The 17,694-nt window shown below is 39.8% G+C and overlaps 1 protein-coding gene and 1 pseudogene across 3 annotated transcripts in view; one reads left to right on the top strand and one right to left on the bottom strand.

Moving 5' to 3' along the window:
- CKAP5 (cytoskeleton associated protein 5) overlaps positions 1-17,694 on the top strand; it is a 107,828-nt gene that overhangs the window by 10,471 nt on the left and 79,663 nt on the right. Inside the window, exon 1 of one of the 3 annotated variants that reach the window (XM_044259208.1) lies at positions 13,369-13,455. The exons of 1 other annotated variant lie outside the window; for it this stretch is intronic. The gene's annotated coding sequence lies outside the window, so the exon portion shown is untranslated. Of the gene's footprint in view, positions 1-13,368; positions 13,456-13,519; positions 13,716-17,694 lie in introns of those variants that run through there. One more of the 3 variants, XM_044259206.1, reaches the window with a different exon arrangement.
- LOC122914664 lies at positions 17,303-17,447 on the bottom strand (annotated as a pseudogene).

Here is a 17,694-nt window from a genome sequence, read left to right as displayed (position 1 = left end):
GACAGACAGAGATCACAAGCAGGCAGAGAGGCAGGCAGAGAGAGAGGAGGAAACAGGCTCCCCGCTGAGCAGAGAGCCCAATGAGGGGCTCGATCCCAGGACCCCAGGATCATGACCTGAGCTGAAGGCAGAGGCTTTAACCCACCAAGCCACCCAGGTGCCCCCCAAGAGTAGATTCTATCTCAAGAAACCACTTTCTTTGCTCATCCATAAGAAATAACTCCTTATCCATTAAAATTTTATCATGAGATTACATCATTTCAGTCACATCTTCAGGCTCCACTTCAGATTCTAGTTCTCTTGCTTTCTACTACATCTGCAGTTACTTCCTCCACTGAAGTCTAGACCCTTCAAAGTCCTCCACAAGAGCTGAAATCACCTTCTTCCAAATTCCTGTTAGTGTTGATATTTTGCTCTCTTCCCATGAATCATGAATATTCTTAATGGCATTTAAAGTGGTGAATCCTTTCCAGATGGTTTTCAGTTTACTTTGACCATGTCCATCAGAGGAGTCTCTATGGCAGTTACAGTCTTATGGAATGTAGTTTATAAGTAATATTTAAAAAGGCAGAGTTGCTCTTTGGTCTGTGGGCTGCAGAATGGATATTGTGTTCACAGGCATGAAAACAACATTAATCTTTTACATTTCCATCAGAACTCTTGGGTGGCTAGGTGCATGGTCAGTGAGCAGTAATATTTTGAAGATTTTATTTATTTATCTGACAGAGAGAGAGAGAGAGCATAAGTAAGCAGAGGGAGAGAATCAGGGCCCCCGCTGAGCAGAGAGCCTGATGTGGGGCTCAATCCCAGGACCCTGGGATCATGACCAGAGCCAAGGGCAGATGCTTAACTAACTGAGCCACCCAGGCGCCCCTGGGCAGTAATATTTTGAAATGAATCTTTTTTTTTTTCCCCCCTGAGTAGTAGGTCTCAACGGTGGGCTTAAACTATTCATTAAACTGTTAGAAACAGAAGTGCTATCATCCAGGCTTTGCTGTTCGGTTTGTAAAGCACAGGCAAAGTAGATTTAGCACAATTCTTAGTGGCCCTAGTATTTTCAGAATGGTAAATATACATTGACTTTAAGTTAAAATCACCCACTACATTAGCCCCTAACGGTAGAGTCAGCCTGTCCTTTGAAGCCAGGCATTGAGTTCTCCTCTCTAACTATGAAAGCCATAGAAGGAAGGCTTCATTCTCATTGGAAATCGATTGTTTAGTGAGGCCCCCTTCATTGGAACCTTAAATAGATCTTGTGGATAATAACTTGCTGCAGTTTCTTTATCAGCACTTGCTGCTTCGCTCTGCACTTTGATGTTAAGGAAGATTACTCTCCTTAAGCCTCATGAACCAGCCTCCTACCTTCAGACTTTGCTGCAGCTTTACCTCTCTCCTTCATAGAATTAATTGAAGAGACTCAGGGCCTGGCTCTCAATTAGGCTTTGGCTTAAGAGAATGTTGCAGCTGGTTTGATCTTCTCTCCAGACAACTAAAACTTTCTCTGTATCAGCAGTAAGGCTCTTCCCTTTCTTACCATTGCTGCATTCACTAGCGTAGCATTTTTAATTTTTTCCAAGAATTTTTCCGTTGCATTCACAACTTGGCTAACTGATGTAAGAGGTCTAGCTTTTGGCTTATCTTGGCTTTGGACACTAAGCTTAATCATTTCTAGCTTTTGATTTAAAGTGAGAAACATGGGACACCTGGCTGGCTCAGTCGGTAGAGCTTGCAGCTCTTGATCTCAGGGTTGTGAGTTTGAGCCCCACACTGGGCATAGAGCCTACTTAAGAAATAAATAAGTAAAATATTAAAGTGAGAAACATGCAAGTCTTTATTTCACTTAAACATTTAGAGGTCATTGTAGGGTTGTTAATTGGTCTAACTTGAGTATTGTTGTGTCTCAGAATAGGGAGGCATGAGGAGAGAGAGAGAATAGGTAGGCTTGAAAGGGCAGTTGGTGGGGCAGTCAGAACCCAACAGCCTTTATCGATTAAGTTTGCTGTCTAGTATGGATGTGGTTCATGGTGCCCCAAAACAATTACAAAAGTAGCATCAAAAATCACCAACCAAAAAAAGAAAAAAGATTAGTGATCACGGGTCACCATAACAAATACAATAATAATGAAAAAAAAAACTGAAGCACTGTAGAATGTCCAAAATGTGACACGGACAAAGTGAGTAAATGCTATTGGGGAATTGGTGCCCATAGACTTGCTTGGTCCAGGGTTGCTACAAATCTTCAATTTGTAAAAACCATAGTATCTGGAATAAAGTGAGGTATGCCTGTATCAGTTTCTCGGGGAGACCTTCCCTGGCCCCTGAGTCTAGATTAGGTGCCTCTGTTACACACTCACAGTAGCTGGCCCCTGGGCTACTATACTGTACAACCCATACTCAGCATGTAGTTGGGTGCCTAACTGAGTAACCTCACATGATTCCACAAGCCAGTGTACTTGTGGGGAAGGGGGGTAATGTGGATATTGGGATTCTTAACATGTATAAGGCAAAATCTCATTTAATTTTTACATTTAATTGAATTACCTTAGGCAAGTTGCTTAATCTATGTGCCTCAGTTTCCTTGTCTGTAAAATGGAGATGATAATATCACCAAGTTTAGAGTTATAAGAACGTAAATGAGTCCGTACATGTGAAGTGCCTAAAATAGTGCCTGGCACACTGGGACTGCTCCAGCAGTGTGTATTAAATAGGGAACCACATGAAGATCGTACTTTTAGGACAGATGATGAAACCGAGGCTCAGCTAGTATGTGACAAAGCAAGTTTTAGAGCTCAGATCTATCTCCAGAGCCCAACACGACTGGTGTAGATTGTATTTAATCTTTTTTTTTTTTTAAAGATTTTATTTATCTATTTGACAGACAGAGATCACAAGTAGGCAGAGAGGCAGGCAGAGAGAGAGAGGGGGAAGCAGGCTCCCTGCTGAGCAGAGAGCCTGATGTGGGGCTCGATCCCAGGACTCTGGGATCATGACCCGAGCTGAAGGCAGAGGCCCAACCCACTGAGCCACCCAGGCGCCCCGATTGTATTTATTCTTGATTGGAGCTCTCTACAATCAGACTTATTGCAAACAACTGTTCTACTGCCATGGCTTTGCCAAAGTCAAAGACTCTGAAATTAAAATTACCCTCTCTCAATGGATTTTATAATAAAAAATGGGTAACAAGAAAACAGTGGCAAAACTCTTTAAAATTTCAGAATCTATTGCTGAGTGATTTCTCACTTTGAAAAATGGCTTACTTCAGAATTCCATTAAATATATCGTATTTTTCTGACATACTTGAAATACACATTAAACATACAAAATTTTATTTATAAATAACTCAAGGAACACATTTATTATATATTTAAGACTTCTATGGTTTGATGAAATGGTGCTATCTTAGGAATTATGTTAGAGTTCGAAGCACTCTGCTAGATGCTGGAGTAATAAATAAGATTCAGTTCCTTCTTTCAGAGGCGATATGGTGGCCAAAAAATGTTCAGAGGGAGAAGTGAGGCTTAGCTTATGGCATGAGTATAAAAAGAACCAGCTTCAGGACTCCAAGCTGGAATTTTAAAGCTTTAGAGCTTTCAAAAGCATTGAAGCTTGTTTTGTTTTTTGTTTTTAAAAAAGAATGGCTGAGAAGGCTCCTGGGGACTAAGTTGTTTAAGTGTCCAACTCCTGGGTTTGGCTCAGGTCATGATCTTGGGGTTGTAGGGTCAAGCCCCACACTCAGCATGGAGTCTGCTGTCCTTCTCCCTACCCACTGCTCTGATCCCCACCCTCGCTCGCTTTCTCTTAAATAAATAAATAAATCTTAAAAGGGGGAAAAAAAAAAAAGAATGACTAGGTAGGAAAGTGAAAAAGTCAAAGTTCTTTAGCCAGCTCCTTAGACATACTACTTAGAAATATTTTCTGTGGATCCTTCTAGGAAATTTTATGTTATTTCAAATGTTTACAAAGCTATATTCATTTTCTATGGCTTCTGTAACAAATTACCACAAAGTTGGTGGCTTTAAACAACAGAAATTTGCTCTCTCTCAGTTCTGGAAGCCAGAAGTCTGACACAATTTAGGTCAGTCTAATGGGGGCCTAAAACCACGGCAGGGCCATGGTTCTCCAGAGGGTCACAGGGAGAATTCCTTCCTTGCCTCTTCTGGTGGCTGTTGGCATTCCTTAGTTTGTATCACATCGCTTCAGCCTCTTCTGATTTTGCTCTTTTCTGCCTTTATGTGGCCTTCTCTGTGTGTGTTAAATTTCCCTCTTTCTCTGTTAGAAGGATATATGTGATTGTGTTTAGGGCCCATTCAGATAACCCAGGATAATCTCCCCATCTCAAGATCCTTAATTTATTTTTTTTAAATATTTTATTTATTTATTTGATAGATCACAAGTAGGCAGAGAGGCAGGCAAAAAGAGAGGGAAGAAGCAGGCTCCCTGCCAAGCAGAGGGCCCGATGCAGGGCTTGATCCCAGCACCCTGAGATCATGACCTGAGCCGAAGGCAGAGGCTTTAACCCACTGAGCCACACAGGCACCCCAAGATCCTTAATTTAATCACATCTACAAAAACCCTTTTTCCAAATAAAGTGACAATTATAGGCTCAGAGATTAAAATCTAGTCCCTTCGGCACGCCTGGGTGGCTCAGTGGGTTAAGCCTCTGCCTCTGCCTGCTTGTGCCCTCACTCTCTCTCACTCTCTCTCTGTGACAAATAAATAAATAAATAAAATCTTAAAAAAAAAAAAATCTAGTCCCTTTGGGGGTAGATATCAGCTGACTACCAGTGTGTACATCCCCCTATATGGTTTTACTAAGCATAAAAATTAGGCTTCATATACTGTCTTCCAGTTTTCTTTTTAAAACTTAGTATTTCTTCCAGTAATATTTAAATATTTACTTTAGTCTTCATCTTTTTTTAAATAGCTACAGAGCACTTAGTTGAATGGAACAATGTCTCACTTTTTTAAAGTTGTAAAAATATACAACACACAAAACTTACCATTTTTAATTAAGTACATTTTATTTTATTAATTTTATTTATTTATTTGAGAGATATTGAGAGAGAGCATGAGAGGGGAGAAGGTCAGAGGGAGAAGCAGACTTCCCATGGAGCTGGGAACCCAATGTGGAACTTGATCCCCAGACTCCAGGATCATGACCTGAGCTGAGGGTAGTCACCTAACCAACCGAGCCACCTAGGCGCTCCCTGATTAAGTACATTATAAATTAAGTACTTTCACGTTGTTGTGAAACAGATCTCCAGACCTTTTTTTCATCTTGCAGGTCTGAGTCTGTACATTCTCTTTCCCCCTTCCCCAGCCCCTGATAACCATCTTTCTACTTTGTTTCTATGAATTTTACTAGTTTAGATACCTCATATAAGTGGAATCATACAGTATTTGTCTTTCTGTGACTGGTTTATTTCACTTAGTGTAATGCTTTCAAAGTTCATCCATACTGTAGCATATAACATGATGTCCTTTTTTTTTTTTTTTAAGGTTTTAAATTTAATTTTATTTTTAAAATTTATTATTTGACAGAGAGAGATCACAAATAGGCAGAGAGGCAGGCATTGGGGTTGGGGGGGGAGCAGAATCCCTGCTGAGCAGAAAGCCCAATGTGGGGCTCGATCCCAGGACCCGAAGACCATGACTGGAGCCAAAGATAGAGGCTTAACCCACTCAGCCACCCAGGCACCCTGATTTCCTTCCTTTTTAAGGCTTGCATTCCATTGTATGTATATACTACATTTTGTTTATCCATTCTTCAGTAGACATTTGTGTTGCTTCTACTTCTTGGGTATTGTGAACAGTGCTGCTTTAAAGATTTTATTTATTTATTTGACAGACAGAAATCACAAATAGGTAGAGAGGCAGGCAGAGAGAGAGGGGGAAGTAGGCTCCCTGCCGAGCAGAGAGCCCCATTCGGGGCTCCATCCCAGGACCCTGGGATCATGACCTGAGCCGAAGGCAGAGGCTTTAACCCACTGAGCCACCCAGGCACCCCAACAGTGCTGCTTTAACATGGGTATATAAATCTTTTGAGGCCCAACTTTTAATATTTTTGGATATGTATATATCTATGTACATATGTATACATAAAATCAGAAGTAGGATTGCTGGATCACATAGTTATGTGGTATTCTATTTTGAATTTTTTTAAAGATTTTATTTATTTATTTGACAGGCAAGAGAGCACAAGCATGGGGAGCAGCAGAGGGAGTAGGAGAAGCAGGCTCCCCACTGAGCAGGGAGCCTGATGCAGGGCTCCATACCAGGACCCTGGGATCATGATCTGAGCCCTTTGACGCTTAACCAGCTGAGCCACCCTGGCACTCTATTGTTAATTTTTTGGCCAACTGTATCATTTTCCATAGCAGTTGAACCATTTTACAGTCCTGCCAATGGTGTCCAAGGGTTCCTATTTCTCTACATTCTTGCTAATATTTATTTTAGTTTTTTTAATATAGTAATCATTTTAATGGGTATGAGTTGATAATCTCATTGTAGCTTTGATTTGTATTTTTCTTTCTTTCTTTCCTTTTTTTTTTTTTTTTTAAGAGAGAGCACATAGGCTTACAAGTGTAGGGGGCTCATGCAGATGGAGAGGAAGAGAGAATCTTAAATAGGTTCCACACTGGGTGTGAGGCTTGATCTCATGATCGTAAGATTATGACCTGAGCAGAAATCAAGAGTTGGATGCTTACCAGACTGAGCCACCCGGGCACCCCCTTTTTGTTTTTCTATTATTTATTTATTTGGAGAGAGCACATGTGGAAGTGGAGGAGGGGGAAGGGGCAAAAGGAGAGGGAGAGAGAAATCCCAAGCAGTCTCCATGCCCAATGTGGATCTGCAAGTGGGGTTTGAGCTTACAACCCTGAGATCATGACCTGAGGCAAAATCAAGAGTCAGACGCTTACCTGACTAAGCCAGCCAGGCACACCTCGATTTGTAGTTTTCTGATGATTAGTGATGTTGAGCATCTTCATATGCTGTTGGCCATTTGTATATCAGACTTGGAGAACTGTCTATTTAAGTCTTTTGCCCATTTTTTTAGGTGGGTTATTTGGGTTGTTGTACAAGTTTTTTATATCTTCTGGATAGTAACCCCTCATCAGATACATGATTTGCAGGTATTTTCTTCCATTCTGTAGGTTGCTTTTTCTTTTTCTTTTTCTTTTTTTTTTTTTAAGTGGGCACTGTCCTGGGCATGGAACCTAGTGCTGGGATTGAACTCATGACCTTGAGATCAAGAGTCAGTTGCTCAACTGACTGAGCCACCCAGGTGTCCTGGCTAAAACTTTCAATACTATATTGAATAGGAATGGCTAGAACAGCCATCCTTACCATGTTCCTGATTTTAGAGGGAAAGCTTGTCATTCACCATTGAGTATGATGTTAGCTATGGGCTTCTCATAATGGCCTTTAGAATGTTGAGATAGTTTTCTTACATTCCTACTTGGGGTGTTTTGATCATTGAGGGTATTAAATCTTGGCATATATGCTTTTTATTGTGTCAGTTGAGATGATCATGTGGTTTTGTTCTTTGTTCTTATGATGAGTTATGATGTACTATATTGGTTAATTTTGGTATGTTGAACCATTCTTGCATTCCAGGAATAAATTCCACTTGGGCATGGTGTATAATCTTTTTAATGTGCTGTTGGATTCAGTTTGCTAGTATTTTGAGGATTTTTCATCAGTATTTATCAGTGATATTGGTGTATAGTTTTCTTACAGTGGCTTTGGCTTTCATATCAGGGTAATTCTGGCCTTTTAGAATGAATTGGAACTGTTCTCGTCAGTTTTTTGGAAGAGTTTCAGGAGAATTGGTGTTAATTCTTCTTTAAGTGAATTCTCCAATGAAGCTGTTTCTCCTGGACTTTTTTTTTTTTTTAAGAATTTTAATTATATATTTGACAGAGATCACAAGAAGGCAGAGAGGCAGGCCCAGAGAGAGGAGGAAGCAGGCTCCCTGCAGAGCTCTAGAGAGCTTGATGTGGGGCTGGATCCCAGGGTCCTGGAATCATGACCTGAGCCGAAGGCAGAGGCTTTAACCCACTGAGCCACCCAGGCACCCCTCTCCTGGACTTTTAATGTATCCTTTTAAATCCCCTCTAACTGATAGTTGGTAGTAGAATGTTCAGCTAGATGTGGTCCCCTGAGTAGAGGCCCTGGGAATGCCTACTCTGAATGTGATAGTGACTTCTTGGTGCCACAAATTGTGCTTAGATGTGACTAGATGACTCAGAAACTCTCCTTCACTGTACTGCACTCATGGAGAAGGAGATACAGTTCATATTTCTGACTTCTTGAATCAGTGTTTTTACCCTTACCACATTACTTTCTTTGCCAGGCATAAGAGACTTATTATTGTGCTTTTTGAGTGGTTTGTGTGAATTTCTTCTTTTTGGCCTGGGAAGAAAATCTGTTCTACTAGGGTGAGAGTACCTGGAAAAGCTCTTTCCTCTCTTAAAAAACCCTACCCTCCTCCCCTTAAAAAAAAACTAAAAAGGAAGTGCCTGGAAAGGAAAATGATGGTAGAACCAACATGCCTGCAAACTGGGTTCAGATTATCACTACAGCTGATACCATTCCTTTGTAGTAATTTAACCAAGGGCTAAAGAGAATGAGGTTAGGAGATTTTCCCACTGAAGTAGAAGCATTTTCCAAGCATTTAACATTAGCTGCAGATACTGTAGTACTGGAGAACTTGGAATTGCAAGCCTGCCATTTATCATGTATAAATAGTGGTTGTGGAACAGTGTCTCATAAATTTCAGAGGTGGGAGAGCTGTTGATACAAACTCTTTGTTTTATGCATAACAACACTAAAGCCACCAAAGATTCAATGACTTCCCTAAGGTTTCACAACTAGTTAATGATAGAACAGGGATTTGGAGATGTAAATTTTCTTCTTTCCAGCCCAGTGCTCCTCTCAGATTGGAGGGAAAAAAAGTGCCTCCCAACACTTCTGGCTGAACACTGTAGTATGTAACTTTTTAAATTACAAAATCCTACTAGCAAGAGGCATAGCTTTTTTTTTCTTTTAGTCTTTAAACTCATGGAATACTTAATATAAATATATATTTAAATATAATAAATTATTTATGTTATAAGTTTAATGTCCTCCTTGTACTTTTCTTTTTTTCATTTTTATCTTTTAGAGGTGGAGGGGGGGCAAAGAGAGAGGGAGAAAGAGAATCTTAAACAGGCTCCACACCCAGCACAGAGCCCAACACAGGGCTCAATCTTTTTTTTTTTTTTTTTTTTAAAGATTTTATTTATTTATTTGACAGACAGAGATCACAAGCAGGCAGAGAGGCAGGCAGAGGGAGAGAGAGGAGGAAGCAGGCTCTCTGCTGAGCAGAGAGCCCGATGCGGGGCTCAATCCCAGGACCCTGATGAGATCATGACCTGAGCCAAAGGCAGAGGCTTAACCCACTGAGCCAGCCAGGCGCCCCACAGGGCTCAATCTTACAACCTTGAGATCATGAACTTGGAAACCAAGAGTCAGCTACTTAATTGACTGAGCACCCAGGTGCCTCTTGTACTTTTCTTTTAAATTTAACCACAAACATATATACTCCTAAGCAATATATTGTTTGGATTTATGTAATCATATTGTATATTCTTTAATATTGGCTATTTTTCTCTCGGCATGATTTGTGAAATTCATCTGTGTTTTTGCTAACAGATGCCTTCATTTGTTTTCACTTCTCTATAATATTTTTCTGTGAATATACCACAGCTTGTTTATCCATTCTCCTGTCAATGGGTATTTTAATTGAAATATAATTCACATACCATAAAATTTATTCTTTAAACAGATACATACAATTCAGTGGCTTTTTAGTATATTCACATATTGTGCAACCATCGCCGCTGTCTAATTCCAGAACATTTTTATCACTCCCAAGAGACTTCATACCCATTAGCAGTCATTCCTTACTCCCCCTTTCTCTTTCTGTATAACCCATCCCCTGGCAACCACTATTCTACTTTCTGTCCCTGTGGATTTGCCTGACCTGGGCATTTCATATGGTCAGAATCATCCAACATATGGCCTTTTGTGCCTGGCTTCTTTAACTCAGCATGATGTATTCAGGGTTAACCCATATTGTAGTATATATAGCTGTTTCAATCCTTTTTTATGGCTGAGTATTATTCCATTGTATGGCTAGATCAGATTTTGTTTACCCTTTCATCAACTGATGGATTTTTGGGTTGTTTCTCCTTTGGGGCTGTTAATGACTAATGTTGCTATTAACATTTACATACCAGTTTTTGTGTGGACAGTATTTTCCAAATTGGATATACCAGTTTCTTCATGCTCACCAACAATGTATAAAAATTCCAGACACCCTTTTTAAAGCATTTTTTTGTAATAGTGGACAAAGTATTTATGATAAGTTTTCAGATACTTTCTTGAAGCTGCTTCTTGGTTCGTAATCAAGAGAATTATACTTTTGATAAAGACGTTTAATATAATTTGTTATATAAAGAGATTGTTGATGCTTTGGATAAACTCATCTGAATGTTGGAAAACCAGTTCCTCTGACAGATAGATAATACATGCTTTAGTTTGTTCTGTTTACTAGGAGTACTTTTTGTTTAGTCTTGTAGCTTGTTGATCCCAATAAAATGACCAGATTGGACTGTTCTTTGATGGGATTTGAAAGAGTGAACAATGACTGGTTGTAAATGGAAGAGTATGTTACAAACCATTAGCACTAAATTAGGGAAAGAACGGGCTTTCATTCATAGGTGTAAAATACAGAGCCCTACTAGAAATTAGTACTAAGCAATAATCCAATTACACTTGCATTCTCAGATAGTGCTGATGGAGGAGCAATGCAAAATGGTTCATACAGCCACTTTGGAAAACAGTTTGGCAGTTACTTACAAAATTAAACATATACTTACCTTGCCACCCAACATTCCCACTCCTGGGTATTTGCCCAACAGAAAGGAAAACTTACGTCCATACAACAATCTATAGCAGCTTTTTTCACAATTGTTAAAAGCTAGAAGCAACCCACATGTCCTTTAACTGGTAACATGGATGAACAAAATGTGTTAGATGATACCGTGGAATATTACTTAGCAATAAAGAGCAAATCACTGATCTGTGCAACAACATAGGTGATCTCAGTTGTACTATAAATGAAATAAGACTACACACTGTGTAATTTTTTTTTTAATATGACATTGTACAAAAGGAAAAAATTGTAGGAACAGCATGCTGATCAATGGTTGCCAGGGCCAGGGTGGGGTAGTGGGTAAAGAGGGTATTGACTACAAAGGAGCACCAGGGAAAATTTTGGGCTGATGGAGATATTCTTAATTATGGTGATGAATTCTCTGTGTCTACCAAAATTATAGCACTATGTACTAAAAAGTGAATTTTACTGTATGTAAGGTATACCTTAATAAACCCTACTTAAAAGCTCTCAGCTTGGGGAATCTCTCTTCTGTATATAATATTTTACTAAGACATTTCCTAAACAGTTTCCACATTGCCATGTTAAGTAAATGACTACTAATTGGTAATTTGTTAAATGGTGAAGGTTTTACATGTCCAGTTTAGTCTCTTCATAGTATATAGTAAAGAAAAAGCAATAACCAAAATAAGATGAGCTGTGTTTAGACTGATATTTGGTAAAATCTAAGAATTATTTAGGAATATTTATATAAAATGTGCATTTGGGAAAAAGATATAAATCCCTATAATAGTAATCTTGAGCTCTGATGTCTGAAACCAAGCTGTACAATCAGTGGATTTTTTTTCTCTCCAAATTTTTAATTCACTAACAACCACAGCACTGGGTATTATTCATTTGTGTATATACATGCACACACATACTCACTGTGCTATGCTTATTGATGGTTATCTAGACTCCTATATCAAAGAGAGTGTTGGTCCTAATTTTGTGGTAAATATTTATTATTAAGTATTCATTTTGTATCATACTGGGAGAAAAGGATGATTAGGATACTTTCTAGCTCTTGCCCTTGAGGTGCTCACAATCTAATGGGGAGCCTGATCTGCAAACCATTACCCTCAGAATAGTGTAATAATGCTTCCTGGGGATAAAATGAAAGGTCTTAATTACCTAATTCAAAAGTAGCATTCACAGTTAAATGCACTTTAAAATGAGATTTTTTTTGGCAGTTCAGAATCACACTATTTCTAATCTGAATCCATTTCTCTTCCTGGCAGCCTGATCCTAGAATTCTGTAGGATCTTCTGAGACCTTGTAACCTCCATCTGTTCCCCAGTAAACAGAGCAGTCTTCATTCCTGTCCTTCAGAATCTGTATTTCCACTTGAACCCATGTTTAAGATGGGGGATGTTAAGGCACTTATAAAATAGTCTTTTGCTTCACTAAATGGATTCCCATACTTGTCTGGTAGTAGTTTAAGGCTTTAATAAGACGTATGTATTCATCTAGATTAGGTGGAAGAATATAGGCTTAGTAATACTTAAATCTCTTTCTGATGGTATGAGACACAAAATGCAGTCAAACCTTGTAAACTGAGATTGAGGGAAAATTCCTCTTATGAAAAGAAAATTAAAATTCATTGACAACCAATGGAGAGCTCAAAGACCATTATTTAACTTCCTGAAATAGTAATACAGTTTCTACTATAGTTTTCTCAAGAACTCTTCATATTAAATTGGATGGCTGCACATCACAACTGTATTTGCATGCAAGATTTAGCTACATACACATGTCGTGAATTTTTATTTCTTTGCCAATTCTTGGCACATTTTGCTCACGAGAATGAGAATGTTTTCCATTTCACTTCCTATTACCTTCTTACTCATCTTCTTATCATTGCCTGGGATTTCTCAGGTTGTAGAGAAGGAAGGTGAAAGGGTGGGGTGAAGCAATTCAGGCTGCCAGAATTCCTTTCTGGGCCTTTTAATTACCATTTGAAGAATGTGAACTGCTCAAATTAATGGAATAAGCATCTTACTTGACCGGGGCTACATATTTACTCTGAAGCTTTGCTATTGCCTGCAGCAATTTTTTTCATTCCTGGAGGAGGGATTAGGATTGGGTTAGTAGGATAGATAGTAGATAGTAGGTCATCTCCTTTGTTTCTGGAACATTGCCTGTGTTGCCACCAAAGAAGAGACCCACCCAGCCTGGGTGGATCCTTCCAAGCTGATCCTGGATTTGCCTCCTGTCTTGGAAACCTTGTGGGCTGGAAGCAGCCCCCTGAGTCCTGCAGATTTATGGGCGAAGGTGCGGACCCTTTAAGGCTTCAGTGTGCGCCGGGAGGGGGCCGAGGTGGGGCGGGCACTCTGACAGCGAGCTGTGGGCCCCGCCCCCGGAGGAGGCGTTTCCCAGCGGCCCTCCGCACCAATGCCGCCGCGGCCCGCCGGGTATTCCTGCTGATTCTGCTCGGACCGTAGGGCCCCCAGACCTCTCCCTGCTCAGGGAGCGTAAGTGTCAAACTGCGGGCGAGGGCCAAGCATCCTGTGCCTATGCCGGAAGTCCTGGTGGACAGTGCAGGGGACTTTCCTGGCCTATCAGAGGCTTAGGCTGCGAAAGAGCGTAAACAATGACGGCTGCAGTGAGCTAAAGCCTGGGGCATCTGCTCTACTTCTGGGTGATGACAGCAACCCTAGGATGCTTGTTTGGATATGCAGTGGTTGAGCGGTGTCCACGACCCGACTTTGCCCCTGCCTGGTTTCTACTTGGGGTGAGGAGAGGATTGCTTTTACCTGAGTATATAGAACCCCATTGAGCTTGATGGGTGGAGCTGGATCTTGTGTCGTGGGCCTTGGGTCCTTCGCCTGGGATTTGGAGACCTGAGTAGTTTAGGGATGAGTAAGCATTGGATTTTCAGCTACCGTGGTACATTTGAGCAGTAACTGGGAAGTTGACCTAATTCACAGCCCGGTCTAGCTTTCCATCTCCCCAGAGGCCTGTGTTGGTGTGGGTCCCCCTTTCAGAGACATTAACAGTGACCTTTTACTGGGGGGAGTCTAGTTAATCTTCTGTCCTGATGATATGAATAGCAAGCAGGATGTGTAGGAGAGGGCTCAGAGACAACTCTTTATCCTTCCCCTTCAGAAGGAGTTTGTGAGAGGCCACCATCCCAGGACTAGGACCGCAAACACACCTAAGTTTGCTGAGATAACCTGCTAGAGAATCAGTTCAGATTTCTGGCCGCCTGATAATGCAGAATACTCTAGCAAGAGGTTAATACTTGTCCTTGTTAATGGGAATTACCTGGAGGCAGTGAGGCTTTTTAAATTAAAGGGAACGGCTTGTCATTTTGTTACTGGTTACTTAGAAATGAGTTTTTGTCTAGCTTGACCAAGTAATAACAATCTTAAGTTTTCTATGACGGTTACATAATTGTTATGCTTCTTTAGTCCATTTGTCCTTTCAATACAAGGTTTGAGTAAAGCTTTTTGGACTTGTATGTGTATTGTGTTTTATCCCTGTATTATAATTATTATTTTTGTTTTGAGTGAATCTGTTATCATACTTCATTGGTCATTCAAGGGGTTTGCTTTTTGAGTGAGCAGAAATTTTCCTCAAACTTCCCTCACACTTATTCTGTGCTTCTGCAGTAGCATTTCCTTAGCCAGAAGTGAGAGTCCAAGAATGGTAATCAGATCCAGATCTCTTGTATTGTGATAGTGAAGAGCTTTTGTAGGTCAAGAGTTTGGGAATTAGCCATAAAATAGTTTCACTGCCACAGCTTCTTCCCAAGTAGAAAGCTAAAACAGTCCGTCTAGTAGCTGTGTAATTATTCTTATAGACTGTCAAGTTACAGGAACTTGAAAGGACATTACACTTGGACCCATGAGTGGTGCAGCAGAGTTGTGGACTGAGAGGAAGGAGATAGAGATTGTAGGCCTAGCTCTAACATTACTCATGACTTAGTCTCTTGGTGCCTTACTTTTAGCTAGTTGATGAATGAGATGATGCATAGGTATCTTGGGTGTATATGTTAACATAATACATAATGCATACTTAACAGGTAATTTGTTATTTAATTGAATACTAACCTAAAAAATCAGTTTGAAATTTATTCTAAGTTTTGCCTTTATGTATGACCTTGGAAACATTTCTTAACCTCTGGTCTAAAAATAAACAATTGCATCTAAACCTTTTTCAGCAGTAGTGTGACTGTATGGTATTTTGAGCTATTTGGAAGTCGTTTTAGATACAGCAGTGGTATAAGATTATAATATTTTTGTAGAACAGATTTATTTTAGCTGGCTTCCTTACCTTTTCCTCTGTTTCAGCCAGGGTAAAGTCTCTTGAGAGCTCTGAATAGTATGAAAGTATAAACATTTGTAGTATGGACTAGATTGAATGAACTATAGTAAGCATCAGGTATAGTTCAAATTAATTTTATTAATGTTTCTCTTTGTTGGCAATTTTCTTCACTCTTGAAGCATCAAACCTTGCTGTGTAATGACAGCTCGGTTTCCCATGTCTGTGTTTGAAAAATCCAGAATCCTCTGTCTAATCCTATGCCATATTTCCAGCCACTTAAAGATCATATTTCTCAAGCCTAAAACCAAACTCATCATATTCCTTACCTCTTCTCTACTCCCCAAAAATAAACAATCCAGAACTACTACTGATATTTTTATGTCATTAGCACTGCTGTTCTCCTAGTCATCTAGACTGGAATCTCCTGCTAGACTCCCACATCCTTACTTGCTAAGACTTACTGATTCTACCTCTTTAATTAACTTCCTTTAGTACCCCCTGCCCATCCTATCCATTCCTAAGACCCCCATGGCTCCTATTTATCTTTGTCCTAAAGTACTTCAATAATTTCCTATCAAGATTCTATTTTTCCTCTCCCTTTCAATCCATTCTACATAGATTTATCTTTCTGACATAGATAGGATCGTGTCATTGCCTTGTTTCAGTCATCAGCATCTTCTGCTGTTTAGCTTAATATTCACGATTCTGCATGATCTGACCCTAGTCTATCTTTTGTCTTAGACTATAGTAAGTGGAGCCATTTATTGTTCCCTGAACATGCTCTGTACTTTCCTATCTCCAAGACTTTGCCTTTCTTTTTTCCTCAGCCTAGAATATCTCCTACTTTGGTGTCTTTGTCTGTTTTTTAAAAATCTCACCTGTCTTTCATCACTGAGTTCAGATGCCATCCTTTCGGTAAGATTTTCACTGACCATCCCTCATGTGCTGGTGGTTAATCCTATTTTGAACTCTGTAGCCCTGATTTATCCCTTGCTTAAGGCACTTTCTGCACATAATGTATTTTGTATTATTATTTGTTAAGAAGACTTACTTGTGGGCGCCTGGGTGGCTCAGTGTGTTAGGCCGCTGCCTTCCGCTCGGGTCACGATCTCAGGGTCCTGGGATTGAGTCCTGCATCGGGCTCTCTGCTCAGCAGAGAGCCTGCTTCCTCCTCTCTCTCTCTGCCTGCCTCTCTGCCTACTTGTGATCTCTCTCTGTCAAATAAAATAAATAAATAATCTTTAAAAAAAAAAAAAAAGAAGAAGACTTATTTGTACTTCTGTGAACTTAGGTGCATCGTGGTTTGCCTATAGGGAAATTTAGTGAATGTGAATGCTTAAGGTAAGAGTGAAATAGACTAATTCCTCATTATTAGACCTTGTTATTAGAAAGGACTCTTAACCTGTGCAGCCATCCTGTACATGTAAAAGGATCAGTAGCTTGAACAAATCACTCTTATCTTTCTTATGTCCTAAGGACTTTTGTTAGTAAACTTTGGGTTTTTTTTTAAAGCTGCTTCTTTTTTTTTTTTTTAAGATTTTTATTTATTTATTTGCATGAGAGAGAGAGAGCACAAGCAGGGGGAACTACAGAGGGAGAGGGAGAAGCAGGCTTCCTGCTGAGCAGGGAGCCTGATGCAGAGCTTGATCCCAGGACCTTGGGATCATAACCCGAGCCAAAGGCAGACACCTAACTGACTAAGCCACCCAGGCACCCCTAAAAAGCAGTTTTAATGAAATATAATTTATATACCACTCAACCATTTAAAGTGTACATTTCAGTGGCTTATCTAGATTTGTGCAATCATCACCACAGTCAATTTTAAAACATTTTCATTACCCTGAAAAGAAATCCCATACTTCTTAGCTTTTACCCTTTTAATTTCCCCAAACACTTCAGTCCTAGGCAAACAAGTCTAAAGACTTGCCCATTCTGGACGTTTCATATAAAAGGAATCATATAATCATGTAGTTCTTTGTGTCTAGTTTCTTCTAGGTATAATGTTTTCAAGATTCATCCATGTTATAGCATTTATCAGTACTTCATTTCGTGTGTGTGTGTGTAGAAAAATACATACAACATAAAATTTACCATCTTAACCCTTTTTAAGTGTGCAGGTCACTGGTGTCAAATACATTTACTAAACTGTTAAGAACAGGTACTACACTTGATCTTAGCCAAAAGGCTGAGAAGCGATTCAGATACATTCATTATGTTACAGAAACATAACCATCATCCATCATCATAATTTTTTTTCATTTTGGAAAACTGAAGCTTTATACTCCATTCCTCAATCCATCCATTCACTGGCAACAACCATTCTCCTTTATATCTCTGATTTTGACTGCCACTTATGAGTGGAATCATACAGTATTTGTCTCTTTGTGGCTGCTTATCACATTAGCATTGGCCTCAGGGCTCATCCAGGTTATAGCATGTCAGAA

The sequence above is a fragment of the Neovison vison genome, chromosome 7 (assembly GCF_020171115.1).
Source record: "Neovison vison isolate M4711 chromosome 7, ASM_NN_V1, whole genome shotgun sequence".
NCBI classification, from domain to species: Eukaryota; Metazoa; Chordata; class Mammalia; order Carnivora; family Mustelidae; genus Neogale; species Neogale vison.
Note: the sequence above shows the minus strand (reverse complement) of the source record. Positions and strands in the feature narration are given on the sequence as shown.